General features: G+C 41.1%; 1 long non-coding RNA gene across 2 annotated transcripts; it reads left to right on the top strand.

The window, feature by feature from the left end:
* The first annotated feature begins 3,999 nt into the window (after positions 1 to 3,999).
* On the top strand, positions 4,000 to 16,186 carry LOC122680539. 2 transcript variants are annotated; one of them, XR_006336713.1, is made up of 3 exons: positions 4,000 to 4,109; positions 4,237 to 4,333; positions 15,404 to 16,186. It is a non-coding gene; the product is annotated as an uncharacterized LOC122680539 (long non-coding RNA). The 2 variants fall into 2 exon arrangements; XR_006336714.1 differs by lacking the exons at positions 4,000 to 4,109; positions 4,237 to 4,333 and adding exons at positions 4,896 to 5,155; positions 5,321 to 5,685.
* Positions 16,187 to 24,103: the final 7,917 nt, after the last annotated feature.

Genomic DNA, 24,103 nt, shown 5'->3' with positions numbered 1-24,103 from the left:
GGCCGCCTTATTGTGATGGCTTCTCCTAGATCACTGGGCTCTAGGTGCACAGGCTTCAGTAGTTGGAGCACATAGGCTCAGCAGTTGCGGCTTGCTGGCCCTAGGACACACAGGCTTCAGTAGTTGTGGAGTGCAGGGGCTTTGCCCTTTGGCAGCAAGTGGAATCCGCCCAGACCCCAGGGATCTACCAGAGTCCCTTGCGTTGGCAGGTGGATTCTTATCCACTGCGCCACCAAAGAAGTCCTATTTGCCTTTTATGTATTTTTTTTTTTTTACTTAACATGTATTGATCTTCGATAAACATTTGCTGGATGAATGAATGAACATCTCTGGCAAGCATTTCAGCTTGATTACCTCACTAAAGACAACAGAACACGCCTCTCAAAGCAACCCTTGCATGTTAAAGTTCATTTCCTCAATACTTATTGAGCACCTGGGTGACACAGTAAGTGATAAGGAGTCAAAGGCAGTTAACTCCTGATACCTGCAAATGGGAAACGACTTGGGAGTGATTTGGAGGCTGATTGAATTTTATTGTTGCAATAAAATTATAGATATGGTATTTAAGCATTAATAGATTTCCCCTAACAATAGAACTAATATTATTTCCATCTTAGTCCAAATGATTACAAGTTATGGTTAAAAGAAATTGTTCACTAAACTGAAATACCTCCTTTGAAATTAAAAATTAGACTGATCATTTCCCCATCCCCTGAGGTAACCTGTAGAAGAAGTAAGTTTCAAAGATTCTATCTCAGCTCTCAGATGGCTACTGAGCCTGCGTGGAACTGAGTGGGACCCTCAGACTTCAACCCATGATGGAATTTACAGTACATAGGGCTTGAAGGTCCCAAATGCTTCTAGTCTTCATTGGCTCTGCCAGGTGTGATAACCTTTGTCCCTTAGGCAATGAGCTTCTTCATGGGGAGAGTGAGTCAGTATTTGTCAGTGTATGCTCAGCATCTAGCACAATGCCTGGCATACAGTAAGCACTCAATAAATGGCTGATGAAATCCAAACTCTCCATTTCCACAATCATTGTCCTAGTTCCAAGTATTATCGTCTCACATCTGGATTATTGCAAGAACCTGCTCAGTGGCCTTTTCGCAGTCTTTCTTTCCCATGCATTGACCACACTGCCAGCTGTTAACTCTTTCAATATCAACAGCGCACGAAAGAATAGAGACAAGCCATTACTTGAAGATGTCATGAAAACTTCAATGTCCCTTCTAGTTTCACTTCCCTTGACTCTGCCCCTTCTCCTGTTGCCCCCAACCAGACGATGGGCATCAGTTGCCCTAGTTGCACTGAACTACCACAAGTTCTTTAATATGCTTTATACTCTCAAATGTTTGTCTGGGTGAAATAACCTTATTTGGAAGTCTCCTACTCATGCGTCAAAACTCAGCCCAAATTACATCTCCTCTGTCAAAACTTCCAGAACTATCTGAATCAAAAGGGAACCTCACTTATTCCTTTGCTTTGTGTTCTCTTAGCCCTTTCTTTAAATCTCCACTTGGCTGTTTAAACTCTTACTGCAGAAGCATGTGGGTGCAAGAAATGATGTCCTTATTTCTCTCATTAAGTCTAACTTCAAGCCACCTTCCCAAGGGCCGGTGGGAAGAAATCTCAGTCACTGTGGGCCGTCCCACTAACACGCTCCTTAGGACTTGACAAGTACTTGGGACTCCAGGATAAGAAGGAAAGGCCCTCTTCATCTTCATGCTGTCTGAAATACTTGTCAGTGTCCAAGACTGTCACTTTTGGTATAGTCTTTGCTGAGGCTGGGAATCCAGACCTTAGGGGTGTTGAGTCCCCATTCCTACTTGGGCCTTTGCCACGTCAGAAGAACCGTAGATCTGTGACCCCAATGGCTTATTGCTTCCGCCTCTACCCCTAAGGTAATCTCCAACTCTGGAGAGGGTTATAGGAACCAGGCAGTTAACCTCAATAAGCGATGTTGGCTGAGAATAAGACCATGGAGAATGACAGGGGCCACAGTGAACTGGAGGTTGTACCCCCGTAAGAGAGGCAGACAAGACTCCAACTAATCATAGCCAGGTGAAAAGGTCGCCCAGGACTTCCAGGTCACTGGACTTTTCCAGAAGAATCTAAAGTCTAGATTTTAATGTGAAATCTACTCCCAGAATGTTGGCAACTATTTTTAAAAACCTCAAAACACTATTCCTTATAAATGAAGCATGTGTGTCAAAAGTATTAGCCTGGGGAAGTCACTCTGAGACCTCTGCTTTAAAGGAGGGTGGGAGTGGGGTGGGAGGAAGGCATGATGAGAGGTTTTCTTCAAGCATTTAACCCCAAACTTCCCTGATACAAGTAGCCCTGAAGTTTTTCTTGAAAATGGGTGAAGGGAAAAACGCAATGAGAACAGACATTGATAATGTCTCAATAAATTACCCTGTCACCCTGGGATTGTTCACATTGTGTTGTAATTAACTGGGTGTGTCTTCCACACCCTGGCGCCCAAACATTGCCCCTGCTCAGATTGGCACCATCTCCAGCCTCTCTTGGCCCTCGCTGCTATGACTGTTGACTTGTCCTTAGCCCTTTCTCAGATTTCCTTTATGACCCTCCTCTGTCTCAGACCTCTGTCCCACTTACCTCAAGTCCTCTGCGAATCTTCCCAGTCTCAGGAAACTCCTACTTCAAGTCATAAGGCATCATTGTCCCAGCTCTCACCCTTCCTACCTACCTCCTCCCACACCTGTGTTTTCCTTCCTTCCACTACAGAAGGAAAAGGCACCCTTCTGTTCAGAGCCAACCTTTCAATTTGTGTCACTGATGACTGGTAAACCACCACTCTGCTTCCCACGCAGTGAGTCCAGATTTCTGTTAAAGGAGTTCTGTTATTCATTCATCACTGTATTCCTAGAGTCTAGTATACTGTCAGGGACCGGCAAGATGCCTAATAAACATTTATCAAAGTGTGAAAGTGTTAGTCTCTCCGTTGTGTCCGACTCTTTGCAACCCCATTGACCGCAGCCCGCCAGGCTCCTCTGTCCATGGAATTCTCCAGGCAAGAATAATGAAGAGTAAAATGCGCCCCCCCCCCCTTTCTTTTTAAAATCTGGGGGCTATAACCCAGTTCCTAAAAAAATTGTCTAGATATGTAAGACAACTGTTGACACCTGATGCTTTGTGGGTATTGATGCAGAGACAGTAGTTTCCCCTGACTCTTGAGTGTGGGCTAAATTTGGAGGAGATAATCCAGGCATGAATGTGGCTGGCAGGCTGGGGAGTTCCTCCTGGGTCAGGGCGGTGCCGTCCAGCTGTGAGTCTGCCGTATTAATACCTCCTATTTGTCTTCTCTGATTACTGCTGGTGAGGCTGGCTTCTGGCACTTGCTGAGGAGAGCAATGGGGAAGCCTCCATGTCCAAGGTGTCACATTGCTCTCTGTCCCCTTGGGTTCCACCTAAGGACACCACTGCTGAGTTACCAGATTGTCCCCTGGAGAAAGACTATAAAAGCACTAAGCTTTCTTTCTTCTTGTATGTTTTGAGACATTTTTCTATTTCTTTTCCTCCAACTTTTAAACCTTTAAAAATATATATTTTGATGGTATTTTAAAGTCTGTATAAATTAATTATATTTATCTTTAATCCTACTCTCATATTCTATTTTATATCTTCCTTATTACCCTGTTCACCTTCAACCTTTTTTATTTTGATTTTCATCTGTTTAAGATTATTTCATAACTTTCATTCTTATTTTAATTTTAATAGTTAACCCTCTGGTATCCTTGCAAATTTTACTTTCTTGTTCTCATCTTTATTCAGCTTATTTTGTAGTCCATGTTGTACTTTCTGTTTTGTAAGATTTTATAATTCTCCTGGTTTAAGATTTCACCTTGTTTTTCCTTGAAGAGTTTCTTATTTCTCAGTTTTCAGCTTTTAATTGGTTTTAAGTCTTCCAGAATCTTTTAGGATCACATTTTAATCTGTATTCTCTCTTCCCTTCCTTTTTGGCTCTGTAATTTTCTACATTTTCTCTTATTTATTATCTGTCAATCAGTCTAGTTCAAATAATTATTTGTAAGAAGCACATTGAAATTAAGAAAATATCTGCCCCTTACTATCTGCCAGTCATCACTGTAAGTACTTTTTTTTTTTTGCATTGATGTTTTTTTGACACAGCTTTCTATCTTATCTTGATTTGCATATTGTGTATTTTTTAATCTATGCTTTCTAATGTTTTAATTAATTTCTTTTGTTTGCAAGGAACAGACTCACTCCAATTCCCTCAAGTGATGGCATTTTATTTTAAGAATGAATGTACAAAAGAGGAGACAGGAGTCTCAGCCACTCTGCTGACCAGGTATCGTGCCTATCCTATGGACCGTCTTCATCAAGAGCTAAAACTGTTACGCATTTGGGCACCAGAAAAAAAATTTAGAAGCAAATGTCATATCAAAGTGGGAATCTTCATTCTGTTCTTTGTTAATACCCGTAACCTAACTAAATCTGAATTTCAAAGAAGAGAATCTTATCAATATCCAGGAATGAGAATCAAGCTACCCAAAAGGGGAAAAAGAGGAAAAGTTCAGGTAGCTCCAGATTCTTCCACAGCAACATTCACTGCAGAGGACAGAGGAGTAGCCTCGTTACCCAGAAGTGTGGTGCATGAACCAGCAGCATTGGCATTTGGGGGAAGCTTATTAGAGAAGCAGGATTTCAGTTGCCATTCCATAGCTGTTGAATCAGAATCTGTGCTTGACCAGATTTTCGGGTTACTCCTAGGCTGTTTCTTTGAACTTTGCTTGCAATTTTCTTTGGTCCTTTGTTTTTCTTTTTCCTAAGAAAGCCTATTTATGTAAATTTTTTTTGAAATTGGGAGTATTTGTTTGCAAATTAGAACCACTTGAGGAATTTCTTAAAAACCTCTGTTGCATGAATCATATGCTCAGAGAACTTGATTGAATTGGTCTGAGAGGATGACCAGAAGCCAACAGTTTTTCCGAAACTGCCAAGGTCATTACAAAACGCAACTCAGACTGAAAATCATTGAATAAAGGGAAACCAAATCCATGAACCCCTTTTTCAGCAAAAAATTACTGAAAGATCGACACTTAGAGAACAGAGAAATGAATCAAAAGGAAGAGTTCAGAAATGAAGACGCTGCGGTGAAATAATTATTGAGGTAAATAAAAAATACACTACCCCTAAATAACTCGAAATTTCAGTTAGATAATATCTAATTGGCACTCCAGAAGGTAGAGTATACCCTCTAAATTTCTACTTATGTTTGGGGCCCCCTCTGTCCCCAAATCCATTACTTTTTGTGTTTTCTATCATTTGTCCTCAGGGGTTCACACAAGTGATGGCTGCTCCTGGTCCCTCCTTTTGTCACGTCATCCCTGACAAGCTCTTCTTCAGCTGAAAGACTTGACAATGAGAATGGTGACCTAGCTTACCAGTCTGCTCTGGGTTTCTAAAAGAGTGCCGGAAGTATGGACTAGAAGACTAGGGAAAGCCTTGTGATACTAGATTAGAGTTAGAAGGATCAGTGTGAACTCATGATGGCATTTATATAAACTGCACAGCTCCTGCCTCTGAGGCCCTGCCTTGCAGATTCCAGTGCTTCAGCTGCCCGAGGCCCCATCTCCTCCTCCTCAACTCAGAGGGACCGCTGCTCTCAGCTTAGATTCCTGATCGCTACACTGCGAGCAGGTGAATTTCCCCAGGCAGACAGCCGGGAGTCATGAGGCTCCCCTCTTAGGTTTCCCTGCCTTCAGGGATTGATTCTTTGCCCGCTCTACCCTGTGTTGTTGCTTCTCCAATGTCTGAAAACACTTGCTTAGACTTTTTGTCTAATTTTATAGTTAAGGTGAGAAGGTTAGTACCAGATCCTCCATCATAGACAAAAGCAGAAATGCTGAAATATATGGTATTTGATGATAGTATTGTATTTATGTAAAATTTCCTGGAATTGATCACTGTAGTGTGACTATGAAAGAACTCCTTATTCTTGGGATATACATGTGGAAGTATTTGGGACAAAGCTGTCTACAACTTACTCTGAAACGGTTTAGTCAAAACAATAACAATACAAATAGTATTAATACCAGATTTATAGAGGAAGTGAGAGAGACTGATAAAGCATGTATGGAAGATGCTCTCAGGGAGAAACTAGACGAAGATATATGGGAATTCGTCACGCTATTTTTGTTAACTTTCCTGGAAGTTTGAAGTGTTTTCAAAATAAATAGTAAACAAAACATCCCGCTTGAGTGTAGACTGGGATCAGGCTTCACATCCAAAGTTAGTATGGAAAGAAAAAGTAGTAATTTATAGTGAAGAACCCTGGGAAGTACCACCTTCACTCAGAGATCAGGGTCGACATCACCACCTGTAAGTTATGTGGACATCAAGTACCCACTGACACTATGTGATGAACAGATTTTCTTAACTCAAAATTCACAACCCAAACTAAGAACTAAAGGGGATGCTTAAATACATGTTCCCTTAAATACATTTTCAAATAGATAAATATTAGCCATATCATTTATGTCTACCTAATTTAAATAGCATCTGTCTCTAGAGAAATAAGGATGATATATCTGTATTTATCAACTCCATCCTAGTTCTAGAGTCCTGAGAAATTCATGACATTGAGAAATTAGGTGCTCTAGCCACAGTCCTCCTACCCAGCCCCACTCAGCAGAATGGTAGTTTGGATCTCCCTCACTGTGAGACCTCTGTGTTACCTGTCGATGAAGGCCTACCTTCTTACAGCTGACCTGGCTTGCACCCAGATTGTCCAGTTTCAAAGGACTGGATGTCAAGCTGTTGAGTTGGCTTGTCATGTCAGTGAACTCTCCACCTGCCTGTGGAGACTAGGACTCCTTTCCTGGAAAGTTGGCTGTGGTAAGGACCTAGATGCGCTGGCTCTCCTCACAGGATTTAGCATCAGCCTGCAAGACATCTGGAAGTTTAATACTCAGCTCCCCTCCCCACATTTGTGGTTTTAGTCATTTTTCTTTCTGGCTGTTGGGAATAGATATTTTGGCAGAGGTAAAGGTGAATTGCCCATCTTTATTATTTTTTCAATTTTATTGGAAAATAGTTGATTTATGGTAAAGAGTCTGTCTGCAATGCAGGAGACCCAGGTTCGATCCCTGGGTCAGGAAGATCTTCTGGAGAAGGAAATGGCAACCCACTCCAGTATTCTTGCCTGGGAAATCCCATGGGCAGAAGAGCTTGGCGGGCTACAATCCATGGGTCGGAAAGAGTTGGACACAGCTGAGTGACTGACACATGCGCGTGCATGCCTATACACACACACACACACTGGGGCTTCCCTGGTGGCTCAGTGGTAAAGACTCTGACTGCAATGCCATAGACATGGGTTCAGTCTCTGGATCAGGAAGATCCCCTGGAGGCGGGGGAATGGCAAACCTCTCCAGTATTCTTGCCTGGAGAATCCCGTGGAAAGGGGAGCCTGGTGGGCTACAGTCTATAGGGTTGCAAAGAGTCAGACGCAATTAAAGTGACTTAGCACGCAGGCATAGTTAATTTACAATATGTGTTAGTTTCAGGTGTACAACAAAATGATTCAGTTATACATAAATTCATTATTTTTTAGATTCTTTTCCCATGTAGGTCATTACAGAATATTGAGCATAGTTCTCTGTGCTTTACAGTAGGTCTTTGTTGGTTATCTATTTTATATATAGTAGTGAGTGATTCTTAATCCTGGGAATTTTTTTTTTGATGGTGTCACGTGGCTTGTGGGATCTTAGTTCCTCAACCAGGGATTGAACCCTTCCCTTGGCAATCAAAGTGTGGAATCCTAACCACTGGACTGCTAAGAAACTCCTGAATTGCTCATCTTTACATCTGTCAAGCTCCAAAGTACTGTTATCAAGAATTCAGGGTTATATTTCAGGAATATTTTTCCTTCAGTTTGGATCTAGGTTTACAATAAACTGTAAATGTTTTGTCTTACCATTGATGGATTCTGCCCAAAAAACACATAGCTGATTTGAAGTGCTTGTCACCCCTTTCCTCTCACAGAGGGAGAATGCATGCTCTTTGGCTCACACAGACAGCAAAGTAACTGAGCCAGAATAGGACAAAAATAATGTCTCCTAAATTCTATTTTGGAATTTTCCTCAAATGTCCTCACTTAGAATACTTCCAGTGGACTTACTTTTCTTGCTGCTGCTCATGAAGTTATACTGATTATATTGACCAGGTAGGCTATTGGGTTTTGGTTAATTATTAATTTGGATAGCCCCAGTACCTAAAACCATGCCTGGCATTAAGTACATATTTTAAAAATTAGTTAGTGCATCCATTCACCCATAAAATCGATGGACCTTCTAAAAGTTTAATATCTCTAATATTGGAAATAGGTAAAATTTGGCAGTATTGATAATTTATTATGTAGTTGAGAAAAGCATTGCATTACTTTTTACTTCATGGGCTGAAAATATTTTTGAGAAAGTTTTATCTTGTGAGAATAGTATATTCTATATTTGTTATAAATTGATCATTGATAAATTAACTAGGGCTTCCTAGGTGGTTCAGTGGTAAAGAATCTCCTTGACGGTGCAGGAGCCATAGGAGACATGAGTTTGATCCCTGGGTCAGGAAGATCCCCTGAAGTAGGAAATGGCAACCCACACCAGTATGCTTGCCTGGAAAATTCCATTGACAGAGGAGCCTGGTGGGCTACAGTCCATGAGGTTGCAAAAGAGACGGACACAACTGAGCACCCATGTTACTTGAGATAACATTAAATAAACTTTACAACTGACCCTAAAGAGATAAACTGGTGAAACACTATATCATGTTTTATAGCTGAAAAACATAGTTTTCCCGGGGGAGGGAGGGGAAATGTGTTGAAATGGGTATGAGGTTACTGATGTCCATAACTCTCTTTTACATTTAGACGCTAAGGTCCTTGTGATCGCAGACATCACTGAGCTCACAAAACCTCCTGGTGATGCTTGCCAGTGTTATGAGACAGGCACCACAGAGGCTCAAGACCAGCTTGGGGGCTTCAACTGTAACCAAGATTGTTATTTCTATTTCCTTTCTCATGCTCAGCAATCCCCTATAGATTTAACTACTCTTCCCTGTCAGGTCTTCTGAAATCCACAGTAAGTAATCGGTTATTAGATCACAGTGGTGGAATGAGCGTGAAAATTTTAGAGAGCTTTTGTCCTCAAGGGGGTTGGAAGGTTGTCATCTTGTGATCTCTTTCTGAGTCTTGGCATCTTAGACAGACAGTTCGGTTCAGCTCAGTTCAGTTGCTCAGTCATGTCCAACTCTTTGTGAGCCCATGGACTGCAGCACACCAGGCCTCCCTGTCCATCACCAACTCCCAGAGTTTACTCAAACTCATGTCCATTGAGTTGGTGATGTGGTCCAACCATCTCATCCTCTGTTGTCCCCTTCTCTTCCCACATTCAATCTTTCCCAGCATCAGGGTCTTTACAAATGAGTCCATTCTTCCCATTAGGTAGTCAAAGGATTGGAGTTTCAGCTGCAACATCAGTCCTTCCAATGAATATTCAGGACTGATTTCCTTTAGGATGGACTGGTTGGATGTCCTTGCAATCCAAGGGGCTCTCAAGAGTCTTCTCCAACACCACAGTTCGAAAGCATCAGTTCTTCTGCCCTCAGCTTTCTTTATGGTCCAACTCTCCCATCCGTACATGACTACTGGAAAAACTATAGCCTTGACTAGATGGACCTTTGTTGGCAGAGTAATGTCTCTGCTTTTTAATATGCTGTCTAGGTTGGTCATAACTTTTCCTCTCAAGGAGTAAGCGTCTTTTAATATCATTGCTGCAGTCACCATCTGCAGTGATTTTGGAACCCCCCAAAATAAAGTCAGCCACTGTTTCCCCATCTATTTGCCATGAAGTGATGGGACTAGATGCCATGATTTTCGTTTTCTGAATGTTGAGCTTTAAGCCAATTTTTTCACTCTCCTCCTTCACTTTCATCAAGAGGCATTTTAGTTCTTCTTCACTTTCTGCCATAAGGGTGGTGTCATCTGCATATCTGAGGTTATTGATATTTCTCCCAGCAATCTTGATTCTAGCTTGTGCTTCATCCAGCCCAGCGTTTCTCATGATGTACCCTGCATATAAGTTAAATAAGCAGGGTGACAATATACAGCCTTGACATACTCCTTTCCTGATTTGGAACCAGTCTGTTGTTCCATGTCCAGTTCTAACGGTTGCTTTTTGACCTGCATACAGATTTCTCAAGAGACAGGTCAGGTGGTCTGGTATTCCCATCTCTTTCAGAATTTTCCACAGTTTATTGTGATCCACACAGTCAAAGGCTTTGGCTTAGACAGACAGTACTTGCTCACTAAAGCTGGAAGGATTTCCATGTGGAGTGGAATACTCCTGACCTATTACTTTAAGGATATTGCTTAAATCTCAAGGTGTGCTCTGCAATACCCATCTTCAATGGACAAGACATTTCCAGATTATACAAATCCTACATATCACTGTGGTATATCTAGACTGGACAAATGCAGTAACCAGGATACAGGTTATCATCGGGTAATCCTATCCGTGTAAAAGCGTTGTCTGGACAGGCAAAGCAAAGGCAAAAATAGGCGAAGGTCTTGGCCTCAGCACTCTTTCCCTTTAAGCTGGGTGCTCAGCATAGCTCACCCTGTTCCATTTGAGCATTCCAATTGTAAATTCTGCTGAGATTCAAAATGCCTGGGGTGCAGATCCTGGCTCCACTGTCTAATTGCATAAACTTGGGAAAATTGCTCACACATCCTTCTGTCCATTTCCTTACCGATGTAAAGAAACGGTGATGGTATAAGATCCTTGAGTGTTTGGAGCTTCATGGATGTTCAGATGCTAAACAAACGTTAGCTGTAGTTGGTTCTTAGGAGGCAGTCTGGCACAGAGGTCAAGAGCATGGACTCTGAAGTGAGACAGCCTAGTTTCAGTCTCACTTATCCGCTTTATGACCTTAGGTGTTACTTCTTTAAATCTATGTTTCCTTGCCTGTAAAAAGGAAGATTTTAATGAGCTAAAAATAGCTATAAGGGTTAAACGACGTCATCTTAGACTTGCTGTATTTTCATTGCTTTCTGGGTGAGTCCCCTGGCCATGCTGTGGAAGCTCAGGAAGGAAGGGAGATAGGTGTGGCCTCTGCTTGGGATGAGGGATCAGCATACCCCAGCTAGGTTGGCGCTTTCTGGGGCCTCGGAGCTGCAGAGGCTCTGCAGCTCATTCCCACGCTTGCCCCTGTGGGGGGCAGTGAGGGGTGGTGGCCCTGCTCCTCGTGCTCCCCAGACAATGAGACTGATCTTCAACCTCTCCGTAGGTTGTGAAACTAGTTATCTTTGTGTCTCACCATCTAATCAGTTCTCATGTGAGGGTTTTTCTAGGTCAGAGGACCGTGAGCTCTTGGGTTCACTGTGGTCAGAGTCAATAGCCACTGAACAGGAAGCTGTTTCACGAATGAGATATGAGGTAACTCAGAATTTCTTCAAGAACTTCTGTCTGTTGCTGGGTAACAAACTCCTGTATCTAAAATCCACACAAACCTTCCATATTTCTAACCAGCACAAAACTGAATATCTGCTTAGTCAGAACATCCCAGGAGTCCCAGGCTGTCAACTACCCTGAATTGCATCCAGACAGATCTCATGTCTGGAGCCCTGAATTGCTAAGGAACTCACGTGAGTCCAGTCGGGTCAAGGTGGTCTTTTCTCAGTCTGGATGGAGGAGAGTTTGGGGGAGAATGGATACATGTTTATGTGTGGTTGAGTCCCTTTGCTGTCCAGGTGAAACTATCACAATGGTGTTAATTGGCTGTTTTCCAATATAAAGTAAAAAGCTTAAAAAGTTAAAAAAATAGAATGTGTAATGCCCTGTATCCTTGTAGCATAGTTAATGCTTAAAAAAAAAAAAAAAAGATGGCCCTTCCTGAGTTAGGTGATTGTCCCCATGAACAGTCTTCGTATTTCTGGCGTGGAAAAGGGATACGACAGTGGCTATTTGCTACGTGCCCCTTACTATATATACTGCTGGGTACTGTGCTAAGCACATAGCATGTACTAATTTATGAAATGTATGAGGTAGGAGCTAACAGATAAGGAAACCCAGGCACTGAGAGATTAAGCAACTTGCTTTAGTCACACAGCCACCCTCCCCAGGCTTGTTTTGCCCTTTGCTAGTCCATACCTGATTTTAGCAACCAGTCAGAGGAAAGAAAAACAAATTTCCATAGTAATGTTTAATTTGTCCCTAATAATTGCTGAAGACTGCTTCTTTCTATCACCAAATTTACTATAAAGAATTTGATTCCAAATAGTCATATAAAAGAACTTAAAAAACTAATTTTACAGTCATGTAATTCTGACTCTAAGTAATATATATTTGTGTCCAAGAAAATGTATCATTTTATTACTGAGTTATTTTCTTAAAAATTGCTTTATCCCCCTAATGTGAAATCTTACTTTCATCTTATTTTTTTGCATATCTACTCTGCTTTTGGTTTACTGGGACCTAACCTGCCTGATATGGATAGGATTCTAATTACATGCTTCCAAAATATCCAGACGAAAATTTTATGCAGTCAATAGGGCTTCCCTGGTGGCTCAGATGGAAAGAGTCTGCCAGCAATGCAGGAGACCTGGGTTCAGTCCCTGGGTCGGGAAGATCCTCTGGAGAAGGGAATGGCAAACCACTCCAGTATTCTTGCCTGGAGAATTCCATGGACAGAGGAGCTTAGAGGGCTATAGACAAAGAATCAGACACAACTAAGCAACTAATGCTTTCACTTTTTTCACAAATTAAATGCTTCCAAAATATCCAGATGAAAATTTCACCCAGTCAATTGTTTTGTCATGTATAGTAAATAGCCTTAAATTAAATCCATATTTTTTGTTTTATTTCATTTTTCCAGAATGAGATTTTCTTTATGGTAACAATAATTTTGTTGCTATTTAGACACTTATCTGTTTAACTGCAAAATGTCTTACACCTAGTAGGCACTTCAGTTCAGTTCAGTTCGGTCCCTCAGTCATGTCCGACTCTTTGCGACCCCATGAACCACAGCACGCCAGGCCTCCCTGTCCATCACCAACTCCTGGAGTCCACCCAAACCCATGTCCATTGAGTTGGTGATGCCATCCAACCATCTCATCCTCTGTCATCCCCTTCTTCTCCTGACCTCAATCTTTCCCAGCATCAGGGTCTTTTCAAATGAGTCAGCTCTCCGCATCAGGTGGCCAAAGTATTGGAGCTTCAGCTTCAACATCAGTCCTTCCAATGAACACCCAAGACTGATCTCCTTTAGGATGGACTGGTTGGATCTCCTTGCAGTTCAAGGGACTCTCAAGAGGAGGCACTTAATAATACTTAATGAATGACATTTATTATTATGTACTTTTCACAATTCTATATTTATACCCATATAGTATGAGAATGCTCAATTTATAACTGTTTAAAAAACTATTAATCAGAAGAAAAATTTGTTCATGGACTAGCTAGTAACCATTTCTTGTTAATTACTATTCCCTTCTATGCAAACATCAAGAGTATGGTGGGGCAGGGGGCAGGGATGAGGGTGAGGTAGCTACACCCTTAGAACCTTGGATCTCAAACCTATCAGACCCAACTACTGCTACTGCTAAGTCACTTCAGTCGTGTCCGACTCTGTGCGACCCCATGCCTGGGATTCTCCAGGCAAGAACACTGGAGTGGGTTGCCATTTCCTTTTCCAATGCATAAAGGTGAAAAGTGAAAGTGACGTCACTCAGTCATGTCTGACTCTTTGCAACCCCATGGACTGCAGCCTACCAGGCTCCTCGGTCCATGGGATTTTCCAGGCAAGAGTACTGGAGTGGGGTGCCATTGCCTTCTCCGAAAAGCCCCCTTTATATAATAAATATTTTGGTATCTTCCCTTACTACCCTGAAACAAAATTCATAGAAAATATAATTTATAATACACATAATCTAAAAATATGTAATATTTTCCCTGTAATATAAAGAAGAAATAACTGGAAAAAATATATTAATATATATGAAAATACATAGATATAGCTCTACTATAAAACACAGTGTAGTCATATGCTTACACTGATAATATGTGGAATTTAAGAGATGTAGGAAAATCTTCAAGTTGATTCTCTTGTATTCTTGACATCTTGAATGAAGACTGAGAGGCAGTATGTCTCCTACATACTAATAGGTTCCATACCAAGAACATATTCATAGGTCCAATTTGTTCATAAGTCCAACAAATTTAGCCTAGGTAAATAGGTTTATAATATGCTTGCATTTTTGAAAGTTTACAACTTGAAGGTTCATACATAGGGAACTCACTGTATTTAAATGTACACACAGAATTACCATAAATCAAAAGTTACTGACACAAACTGTTGCCAGTGTGTTCTGCTGATAACTCAGTACCACAATCGGAGATGCTGCTGGTGACATGATCTTCAGAGATGCTTCATGACTGGTAAAGTTTGGAAAAACTAAAGCACAAGTTTCCCTCGATGAACCTAGTAGTTATATTCTTGGAACGCTCAATTTTATTAAAAACACACTAGAAATGATTTGTGCTTATACATAAAATAGACTTCATTTCCAGGATCAAAAGATTATTCACAAGTTTTCCACTGGTCAACTTAAGTGTTAGTCACTTCAGTCATGTCCACCTCTTTGCAATCCCATGGACCATAGCCCACCAAGTTCCTCTGTCCATGGAATTCTCCAGGCAAGAGTACTGGAGTGGGTAGCCATTTCCTTCTCCAGGGGATCTTCCCAACCCAGGGATTGAACCTGGGTCTCCTTGAGTCTTTACCATCTGAGCCACCAGGGATGCCCTGGTAAATTTAAGGCAGGGCATTAAAAGCTGTGAGGCACACGTGATGATACTTTTTCACTGTCTGTGGTTCCCCTGTACATTGTAGGAGGTTTACCAGCCCTGCTCTCCCCTGTGTAACGTAGTGGTAGTGCCTCTAATCACTGACGCCACCAGGAATACCCTGCAGACCTCCCAATGCCCCTCGTGGGTAGAACTGCCTTTGTTGAGAAGCACCTCCCTGGACATTGGTGATAACCTGAGATATTTTTTTTTTTTTTTACAAAGTCTTTCCAAAGAGTCTGGAATATCCAGCAACGGTTCTTCTTATATTGTTTCACTGAACTTTCAATCTAGTTTTCACTTGGGAAATCTTGTTGGAGCAATTGAATATGATGCTGCTATGTTTGAGCCAACTCATCTGTAGGGCAATGCTATGCCCACTTCATGGTAACTGGATAGCTTTCCATATCTGGGCAAATAAAGTCAGTTTTGTAAACTATTTCCTTTAAAAATATGGACTTGTGGATTCTTGTTTCTGTTTAGGACACTCTGATTCTTTTTTCTTTTTTTTTTTTTAGGACACTCTGATTCCTCAGTGCTTCAAGCCAAGTTGAGTGACTGAGTGTGGACTTTGTAATGGTTACTAATCCTTGGCAGTCTTGGCAGTACTGTCTGAAATCTGCACACCCTTCGTGAATTACAAAATTATTGCCTGACAGCTGCTAAGTGGCCTCAGTGAAATGAGTTGTTCCCTTTGATCAAATGCATGGGAGATAAAAATGACCAATGGCTACCAGGTTTTACAGAGAAACAGTTTAAAACCATCTTTCAGACTGTATTACTTTGTCACTTTAGAAATGAGTCACAGAGTGTGAGCAAATAAAATATGTTTACTACTTATTTCTTTTCTGGCAAAGAAACACTTTAAGTCCTTGGGGGTAAGAGGCCCATATACTTTCAAAAACAATACAGCAAGGCAAATTAAAATAAACAGCAAACTTCTTAGGTAGACTTTCTGCCGGTCTCTTCAAGGACTCCTGATCCTGCCGCGTTGGAGCCCCAGAAGGTTGATGAAGGGTAGCTGCTGCCCCCTAGTGTAGGACTTCTTGTTACTGCAGGCATCTCCAGTAGCCCACTGCCAGATGCATGGGAAACAAACAAAGGTGCTATGTTTAAGTGATGCAGATAATTCAGAACTTTTAAAAGTGTATCATTCTCTTAGAATGAGTAGCTATAACACTTATTTGTAATTGTTTGAAGAAAAAGTCGTATAAATGTTTTCCTGTCATTGCTTCAAATTTGATGTTCTCATATCATTTTCTGCTTTTTCCATTTCAGGGCTGCACACCTAATGTGCAAAGCCCACTGCTAAATGAAAATGTGAGATCATTTGTTTAAAAAACAGGACAAGAGTATATTAAAATCTTTTTTCTTTTCTACTTCAACCTCTCCCTTAACTTGTTATGGTGATTTCACTTGCTATTTTAATGTAAATAATGTAAAAATTAAAAACAAAATTCTATTACTTGAATGAATTTTGTCTTTCATTCTTATATTGTGCAATATATTATGCCCCTTATCTTGTGCCCCACATGAGCTCTGACAACATTTAAAGTGTTACAGGCCCTGGACAAGTTTTGCCTACTTCACTCTGTGCAAATCCTTAAGAACAGAAAAGTGCAAATATAAGAATAAATATAATTCCATTAAGCACAAATGTAACTCAGACTGTGAAATTATTGAAACTACACAATTCGTATTTTGTAGCTCATACACACTTATGTATTTTGTTCTTCCCAGAACAATGGAAATGCTAAATAAAAGTACTTCAACTATTTTTTTTAATTTCACTTCCTGATTCATGTGCATTCAACCAACATTCTCTACCTTTGGCTTACTGATGAGTAAGTAAGGGTGGAAAGGAAAAGGGACTGTGAGTTGCCCAATGTTTTCCCCTTTTCTTCTATGTCAAAACATACAGCATAAATGCTTGGATAGATAACAGGAGGGGGAAAGAATATGATAGGGTTTCTTAGTCCTTTTGTGTTTCTTAAAACACCACTGTCTTCTATTTGAGTTGAAAGCAAGTTATGGTTCCAAAGGAGAGAATGTTCTCAGTGCTGCCACTGACTCAATCATCAATGTAGACACTTGGGTTGTAAATTAGCCTCAAATGTTGCTGAACTCCTTGGCATTGTGGGCCCACTGGGTTTCTGCGCTCATGGGACATGGAGAATGCCGTTTGCAGCTGAGGAGCCAAGGAACGATGGACATGCGTGTCTTGTGTATCTCTTCTGCTCACGTGCTCGCTCCACTCTCCCACTTGACTTCACTTAAAAATCACAAAGTCAAAAATAAAACTATCAAGAATTTCATGACAGTTACAGCAGAGCATCAGTCCACGCACGGGGAAGGCCCCCCAATTTCAGGGCCTGTACAGACTGAGGGCCCGTGGCCCTGGCCTTGTGTACGTTTCATCGGTTCCACAAATGTACATGCCAAATCTATTTTGCATGTTCGGACTTCATCAGTCCTGAATGGGAGTGTGTAATTCAGGGTCTTTGGGGGAATATGGAGGCACTTTCCTTCATGTAAAATCACCAGTCAACAGTTACTTGCAGGCAGGGGCAGCTGAAGTGACATTCTGTGACTGGAGCCTCATGCTTGGGTCCTACCTGGGGGAGGGGGGTTTCATTCAGCGCCATCATTTTGAGGTGAGAATAAAGATCATTATTGTAGGAATGGTGAGGGCATGTTTACTACATCTAATGGGGCATATTCTAAAACAGCAGTTCCCAACCTTTAGGCAGTAAAGAGTCTGCCTGAATTGCAGGAGACCTGGGTCAGGAAGATCCCCTGAAGAAGGAAATGGCAACCCACTCCAGTGTTCTTGCCTGGAGAATCCCATGGACAGAGGAACCTGGCAGGCTACAGTCCATGGGGTCACAAAGAGTTGGACATGACTGACTGACTAACACACACACAACCTTTTTAGCAACAGGGACCGGTTTCGTGGGAGACAATTTTTCCTCGAAATGGGGGTGGGGGATGGTTTCGGGATGATTCAAGAGCATTACATTTATTGTGCACTTTATTTGTATGATTATTACATCAGCTCCACCTCAGATCATCAGGCGTTAGATCCTGGAGGCTGGGGAATCTCTGTCTAAAAGACTAGAAAGATATTTGCTTTAAAGAAACCAGAAAAGATTTTCTGACGCCTCAGCATAATTATGTGACAAGAGGCAAACTTAAATTAAAATTTTCAACTTCATAATATTTAAGGAGACTAGTACTAGTGTTCCTTCAGCTTAAACTTTCAAGGTGTGACTAAACAGGCCTGGTATCTGGACCAAATTTTAGTTGAAAATTTATGCAATTAATTTATCAAGGATTCAATCACAGTGCACTTGTTCTGTGAGTCCCAGGCTTAGAGTCTGTGCTGGTAGTGAGGGAGTCTGGAGGTAGAAGGCAGAATTCCTGCCTTCCAAGACCCATCTGGTTTGGAAATCAGAACAGCAGCCACAAAATTACAAAGAAACAGTGTAAGGCCAGTTTTAAATTTTTTACTGGTCTCGTAATGAAATTTTAGCTTACTCAGTTTAAACAAAAAATCTCTTAAAGGCATAGCTTGGTTTCCCACCCTCTTCAAGCATATCTTGAATGTGGTTTGATTTTTTTCTTGATGTCCAGCCCTAATTGGCGTTAGCCCGTTAGGATTTTAAAATTATTTCTTCTGTCTTTTCCTCCTCCAAGAAATTTTTTTCCCTCTTTTCTTCCCTGGATGTAGAGTTATCAGCTGTTTCTTCTGCAAATGATCAACTTATGTGTTTACCAGACCTTTGATATGTTTCTACCATTTCTTCATTTGCTGCCTTTCATCTGGTAGAGGCTGAAATATGAGCAAATGAAATTTGTTCCATGCAGGTCTCTTTACTCCTTTGGGTAGATCCATATTTCCAACTGATATCATTTTCTTTCTGCCTGAAGGACTTCCTTGAACATCTCTTGTACTTCAGGTATTTTGGCCATGGAGTCTTTCAACTTTGTTCATCTCTACTTTTTTAAAAAAAAAAATGATAATGATCTTCACAATCAGACCGATATGAGATTTGTTTTTGAATGCACGTGCCTCTGTTTTAATGAAGCTTTTATTCCACTGATATTGTGATCTTGACCAATTAGTCAACTGCTATAGATATGTATTTGATTTTCCTACAAAAAAAGTCTATAGATTTGGCTTCATTTCTTCTAGTTTATAAAGCATTTTGCTACTTTATGAAGAAGTAAAGTCTTGTTTCTTATCAATTATTAAAAGCATTGTATACTGACCTATAAGTCCAAACTACAGATCTATAAGAATTAGAATGAATCTTAGAATCATGTAGAATCTTAGAATACCTGCCATAAGTCCACACACAAAACTATATTTTATAGATCAAGAAGCTGAGGCAATCATGTAAGAATTTTCATTTGCCACATGTATATAAGAGAAGCCATATTTTATGTATGAAGATTGTATTCCTCTGCCTCAGATTATCTGTCCACATTAGGGACTGGAGATCCAGTGTCTTACCTTTGAAATCAGTTTGGGGATAAAGCAAGAATAATGAGGAGCAGGCAGCAACACATTAACTTCTAAACAGTACAGGAAAATTCTTCTTAGCCTTAGTTTACAGGGTCCAGGGTTAGTCTGTCTTTGTATTCGTAGGACCTGGCAGAATATCTGACTCATAGTAGGTGCTCAGTAAATGTTTTTATTGTTGGTTGATAAATGATCATTAACTATTATCCCTTCAGAGTCTGATGCTGGATGCTAAAGAATCTACAGAGTAAAGAAATATCTATGTAATACATAATTGGAAAGAGGATGGAGAAAGAAAGAAAATTTTTTTAAAAAAAATTTAAAAACATGATCAAAATGACTATGTCCTCGCTTTTTCTTGAGAAATTTACATGTATGATCATTGACCGCTGTTTAAGAGAGTACAGCAAATGCAACAGATTCATAAATATGACCAGTAAATAGCACAAAACACAAGGTAGGCGATAAAAATGATTTTATAGGACTTTTAAAAAAGTGATAAATATTGACAGAGAAGGTGACCCAGGAGTAAGCATAAGGTGACTAATTCTCAGAGCTGGAAGGAATCTTAGGGAATCATGTGGGTATGTCCTTTAATTTTACAGATGATAACACCAAAGCCCACAGGAGTGAGGTGGCTTTTCAAGGCATCACAGTAAATTGCAGAAGATGAGGCTTAGAGCCTAATTTCTCTCTCACCATAACACTTTCTACTCTTCAGCTCAGCCTGCTCCAAATACTTTCTCTCCAATATGGAAGATCAAATGAAATATAGACTTAGGTTGAAGATCTAGAACAAAGGGAAAACAAGGTAATTATTTTTATATGCCAAGGGATTTTAAAAATAAAATCAGAACATGGATATCCATGTCAGAATTTCCACCCATATTTGAAAGTCGGCCACACACCAGAGTTTCTGTGTAGACAGAAATTTTTTAGTGAAGTTTACTAGCGTGGAAACAAATCACCAGTTTTAAACAGATGGGAATTTGCGGTGGGGGGGCGGGCAATTATCAGGTAACAGCGTCACAAGATCAGGCTTCCGGCTTTGTAAAGACTCCAGGAACTGAACTTAAGAGGGAGTTTTGGCTACAATGAAGCCAAGACAGAGTCCTCCTGCAGAGGGCGCCGGGGACCAGGCAGGGAGAGCGTGGCTGTAGCTCACTGCATCCCCTGTCAAGGTGGGAGCCTTAAATCAGGCTTTGATTCATAATCACGCTCCAGGGGCGACTGAATCACTTCCGGCTTGACCTTCGTACTCCACGCGGGCAAACGTCACTCTTTCTTCACACGTTCTCGGTGCTACACGCTGGTTTGGAGAAAGACAGGCTTTTTAAAAAATCCAATAAATGGTCAACAGAGGTAGAGGGAAGTCTGTAGAGAATGCATTTTCTCCGAGCTGTGATAAACAGAACAAACAAGTAACAGGATCATTGAAAAGTACTTCGAGTCATTCAGAGTTCGAGAATTTGCTTCAATGACATTATATGATGAAAAAAGGTAGTTAAACTAATTTCCATTTAGGCAAGAATGTGTTTATCTTATTTTTCATAGGGATATTAAGCCTAATGGAGTTTTGGAGAAATATTTTATTTATTGAAATATAGAGGATTTACAATGTTAATTTCTGCTGTACCACAAAGTGATTCAGTTATATAGCTATATACATTTTTTCCTATATTTTTTTCTGCTGTGGTTTACCCCAGGATATTGAATATAATTCCCTGTGCTCTACAGAAGGACTTTGTTGTTTATCCATTCTATATGTAATAATTTGTATCTGCTAATCTCGAACTCCCAAGAAATACTTTAATAAGAGGGAGCCATGGGCATGGAAGACAGAAAGAGGGAGGTAAGCAGATGTAGCAGATGGAGTGGACATGTTGAGGAATGTAGCTCTGGGCAAGAGAAAGAAAATTGAGGCAAAGGACACCTGGGCTTTGGGAATGGATCTCGAGCTTGGCTTGGTGGATCAAGGACTAGCCTCAGGTTACATAACCCAGGTATCTGGGACACAGACGGAATTACTGCATTAGGAATGAGAGGTGATCCTGCTCACTAGGAAAAATACAAGTACCATATGTTTACCCCAGTGTTTGTGTACTGGAGTCTGCAGTTGAAGAATGTTGCCTGCCATATCAGAAGATCAAGCCATACTGCAGCTGTCCACAATTATGTACCCCAGGGGATTCAGAATGGGAAAACCCAGGAGTTTGGCCCTAGGTAGTTAAGGTGCATATCAAAGAAGTGATTTCAGTGCTCTCAAACTCTGCAGCTTCCCACACAGAGAAAAGCACTAAATTCATTAACTTGAGGTATCTGGTTTTCTTTAATTAACAGTAATCTTTTGATGTTCTAACTGCCTGAGATTTTGTTGCAAAAACTATACATCCTGGCTCCTCCCTTACCTCTTCGGAGCAGTCCCTCAGAACTATCTGAGAGGCTGCCTCTCGGGCTTTAGTCCTCAGAAAGTCCACTGAATAAAACACAATTCTCACCTTTCCCTTGTGCGCCCTTCCGCCCCCCAGTCGACAAGTCCATGATATAGTTGAAGGTGCAGGAGAGGTGAGAGGTCACGGTTTTGGATTCCTCAATACGATCTTCTACATGAGGGTTAAGGCCACTGGGCCAGATGCTAAGACCTTCTGCAAACAGACTTCTTAGGGTAGATGTCAAGTTAGTATTCATAAAGTATATACTGACCATGGGTGAACAAGCAGAGGAAAGGGAACTGAGAAAGGACCAGTCCGGAACCACCTCTGTACCTGCATCCCCCTCACCACCTGGTCCAGCACCAGTGTGACCACCAGGAGACTGAAGCCTAGAGGAAGGCAAGGAGGCTTCTGGCATGGAGGACAGGTAGGTGGTGGAGCCAGTGAGAACAGATCCGTATTTCTGGGTCTCACTTCTTAGTGATATGACATGGCTAATAAGTCTTCTTCTCATATGCAAGGTGAAATTCATTCTTTTCATTCCATTAAATTGTTGTTGTTGCTCAGTCACTAAGTCATGTCCAACTCTTTACAACCCCATGGACTGCAGCACGCCAAGCTTCCCTGTCTTTACCATCTACTGGAGCTTGCTCAAACTCATGTCTGTTGAGTCGGTGATGCCATCCAACCATCTTGTCCTCCGTTGTCCCCTTCTCCTGCCTTCAATCTTTCCCAGCATTAGGGTCTTTTATAATGAGTTGGCTCTTCGGATCAGGTGATCAAAGTATTGGAGCTTCAGCATCAGTTCTTCCAATGAATATTCAGTACTTATTTCCTTTTGGATTGACTTGTTTGATCTCCTTGCAGTCCAGGGGACTCTCAAGAGTCTTCTCCAACACCACACTTCAAAAGCATCAGTTCTTCAGCTCTCAGCCTTCTTTATGGTCCAACTCTCACATCCATACATGACTATTGGAAAAACCATGGCTTTGACTAGACGGACCTTTGTTGGCAAAGTAATGTCTCTGCTTTTTAATATGCTGTCTAGGTTAGTCATAACTTTTCCCAAGGAGCAAGCATCTTTTAATTTCATGGCTGCAGTCACCACCTGCAGTGATTTTAGAGCCCAATAAAATAAAGTCTGTCACTGTTTCCATTGTTTCCCCATCTATTTGCCTTGAAGTGATGGACCAGATGTTATGATCTTAGTTTTTTGAATGTTGAGTTTTAAGTCAGCTTTTCACTCTCCTCTTTCACTTTCATCATGAGGCTCTTTAATTCCTCTTCACTTTCTGCCATAAGGGTGGTGTCATCTGCATATCTGAGGTTATTGATGTTTCTCCCGGCAATCTTGATTCCAGCTTGTTCTTCATCCAGCCATCATGTCTCATGATGTATTCTGCATATAAGTTAAATAAGCAGGGTGACAATATACAGCCTTGACGTACTGCTTTCCCGATTTGGAACCAGTCTATTGTTCCATGTCCAGTTCTAACTGTTGCTTCTTGACCTGCATACAGATTTCTCAGGAGGTAAGATAAGGTGGAGGATGAGATGGCTGGATGGCATCACCGACTCGATGGACATGAGTTTGGGTAAACTCCGGGAGTTGGTGATGGACAGGGAGGCCTGGCGTGCTTCGATTCATGGGGTCGCAAAGAGTCAGACATGACTGAGCAGCTGAACTGAACTGAACTGAACTGAAGATAAGGTGATCTGGTATTCCCATCTCTTTAAGAGTTTTCCAGTTTGTTGTGATCAACACAGTCAAAGCCTTTAGTGCAGTTAATGAAGCAGAAGTAGATGTTCTTCTGGAATTCTCTCGCTTTTTCTATGATCCAAAGGATGTTGGCAATTTGACCTCTGGTTCCTCTGCCTTTTCTAAATCCAGCTTGAACATCTGGAAGTTCACATGGTTCACATACTGTTGAAACCTAGCTTGGAGAATTTTCAGTATTATTTTGCTAGCTTGTGAAGTGAGTGCAATTGTGTGGTACTTTGAACATTATTTGGCATTGCCTTTTTTTAGGATTTCTTTTTTATTTTTCCATTATCCGCTGGATCATAGCAAAAGCAAGAGAGTTCCAGAAAACATCTATTTCTGCTTTATTGACTATGTCAAAGCCTTTGACTGTGTGAATCACAATAAACTGTGGAAAATTCTGAAAGAGATAGGAATACCAGAACAACTGACCTGTCTCTTGAGAAACCTGTATGCAGGTCAGGAAGCAACAGTTAGAACTGGACATGGAACAACAGAC

The sequence above is a fragment of the Cervus elaphus genome, chromosome 22, assembly GCF_910594005.1.
Source record: "Cervus elaphus chromosome 22, mCerEla1.1, whole genome shotgun sequence".
NCBI lineage: Eukaryota > Metazoa > Chordata > Mammalia > Artiodactyla > Cervidae > Cervus > Cervus elaphus.
Note: the sequence above shows the minus strand (reverse complement) of the source record. Positions and strands in the feature narration are given on the sequence as shown.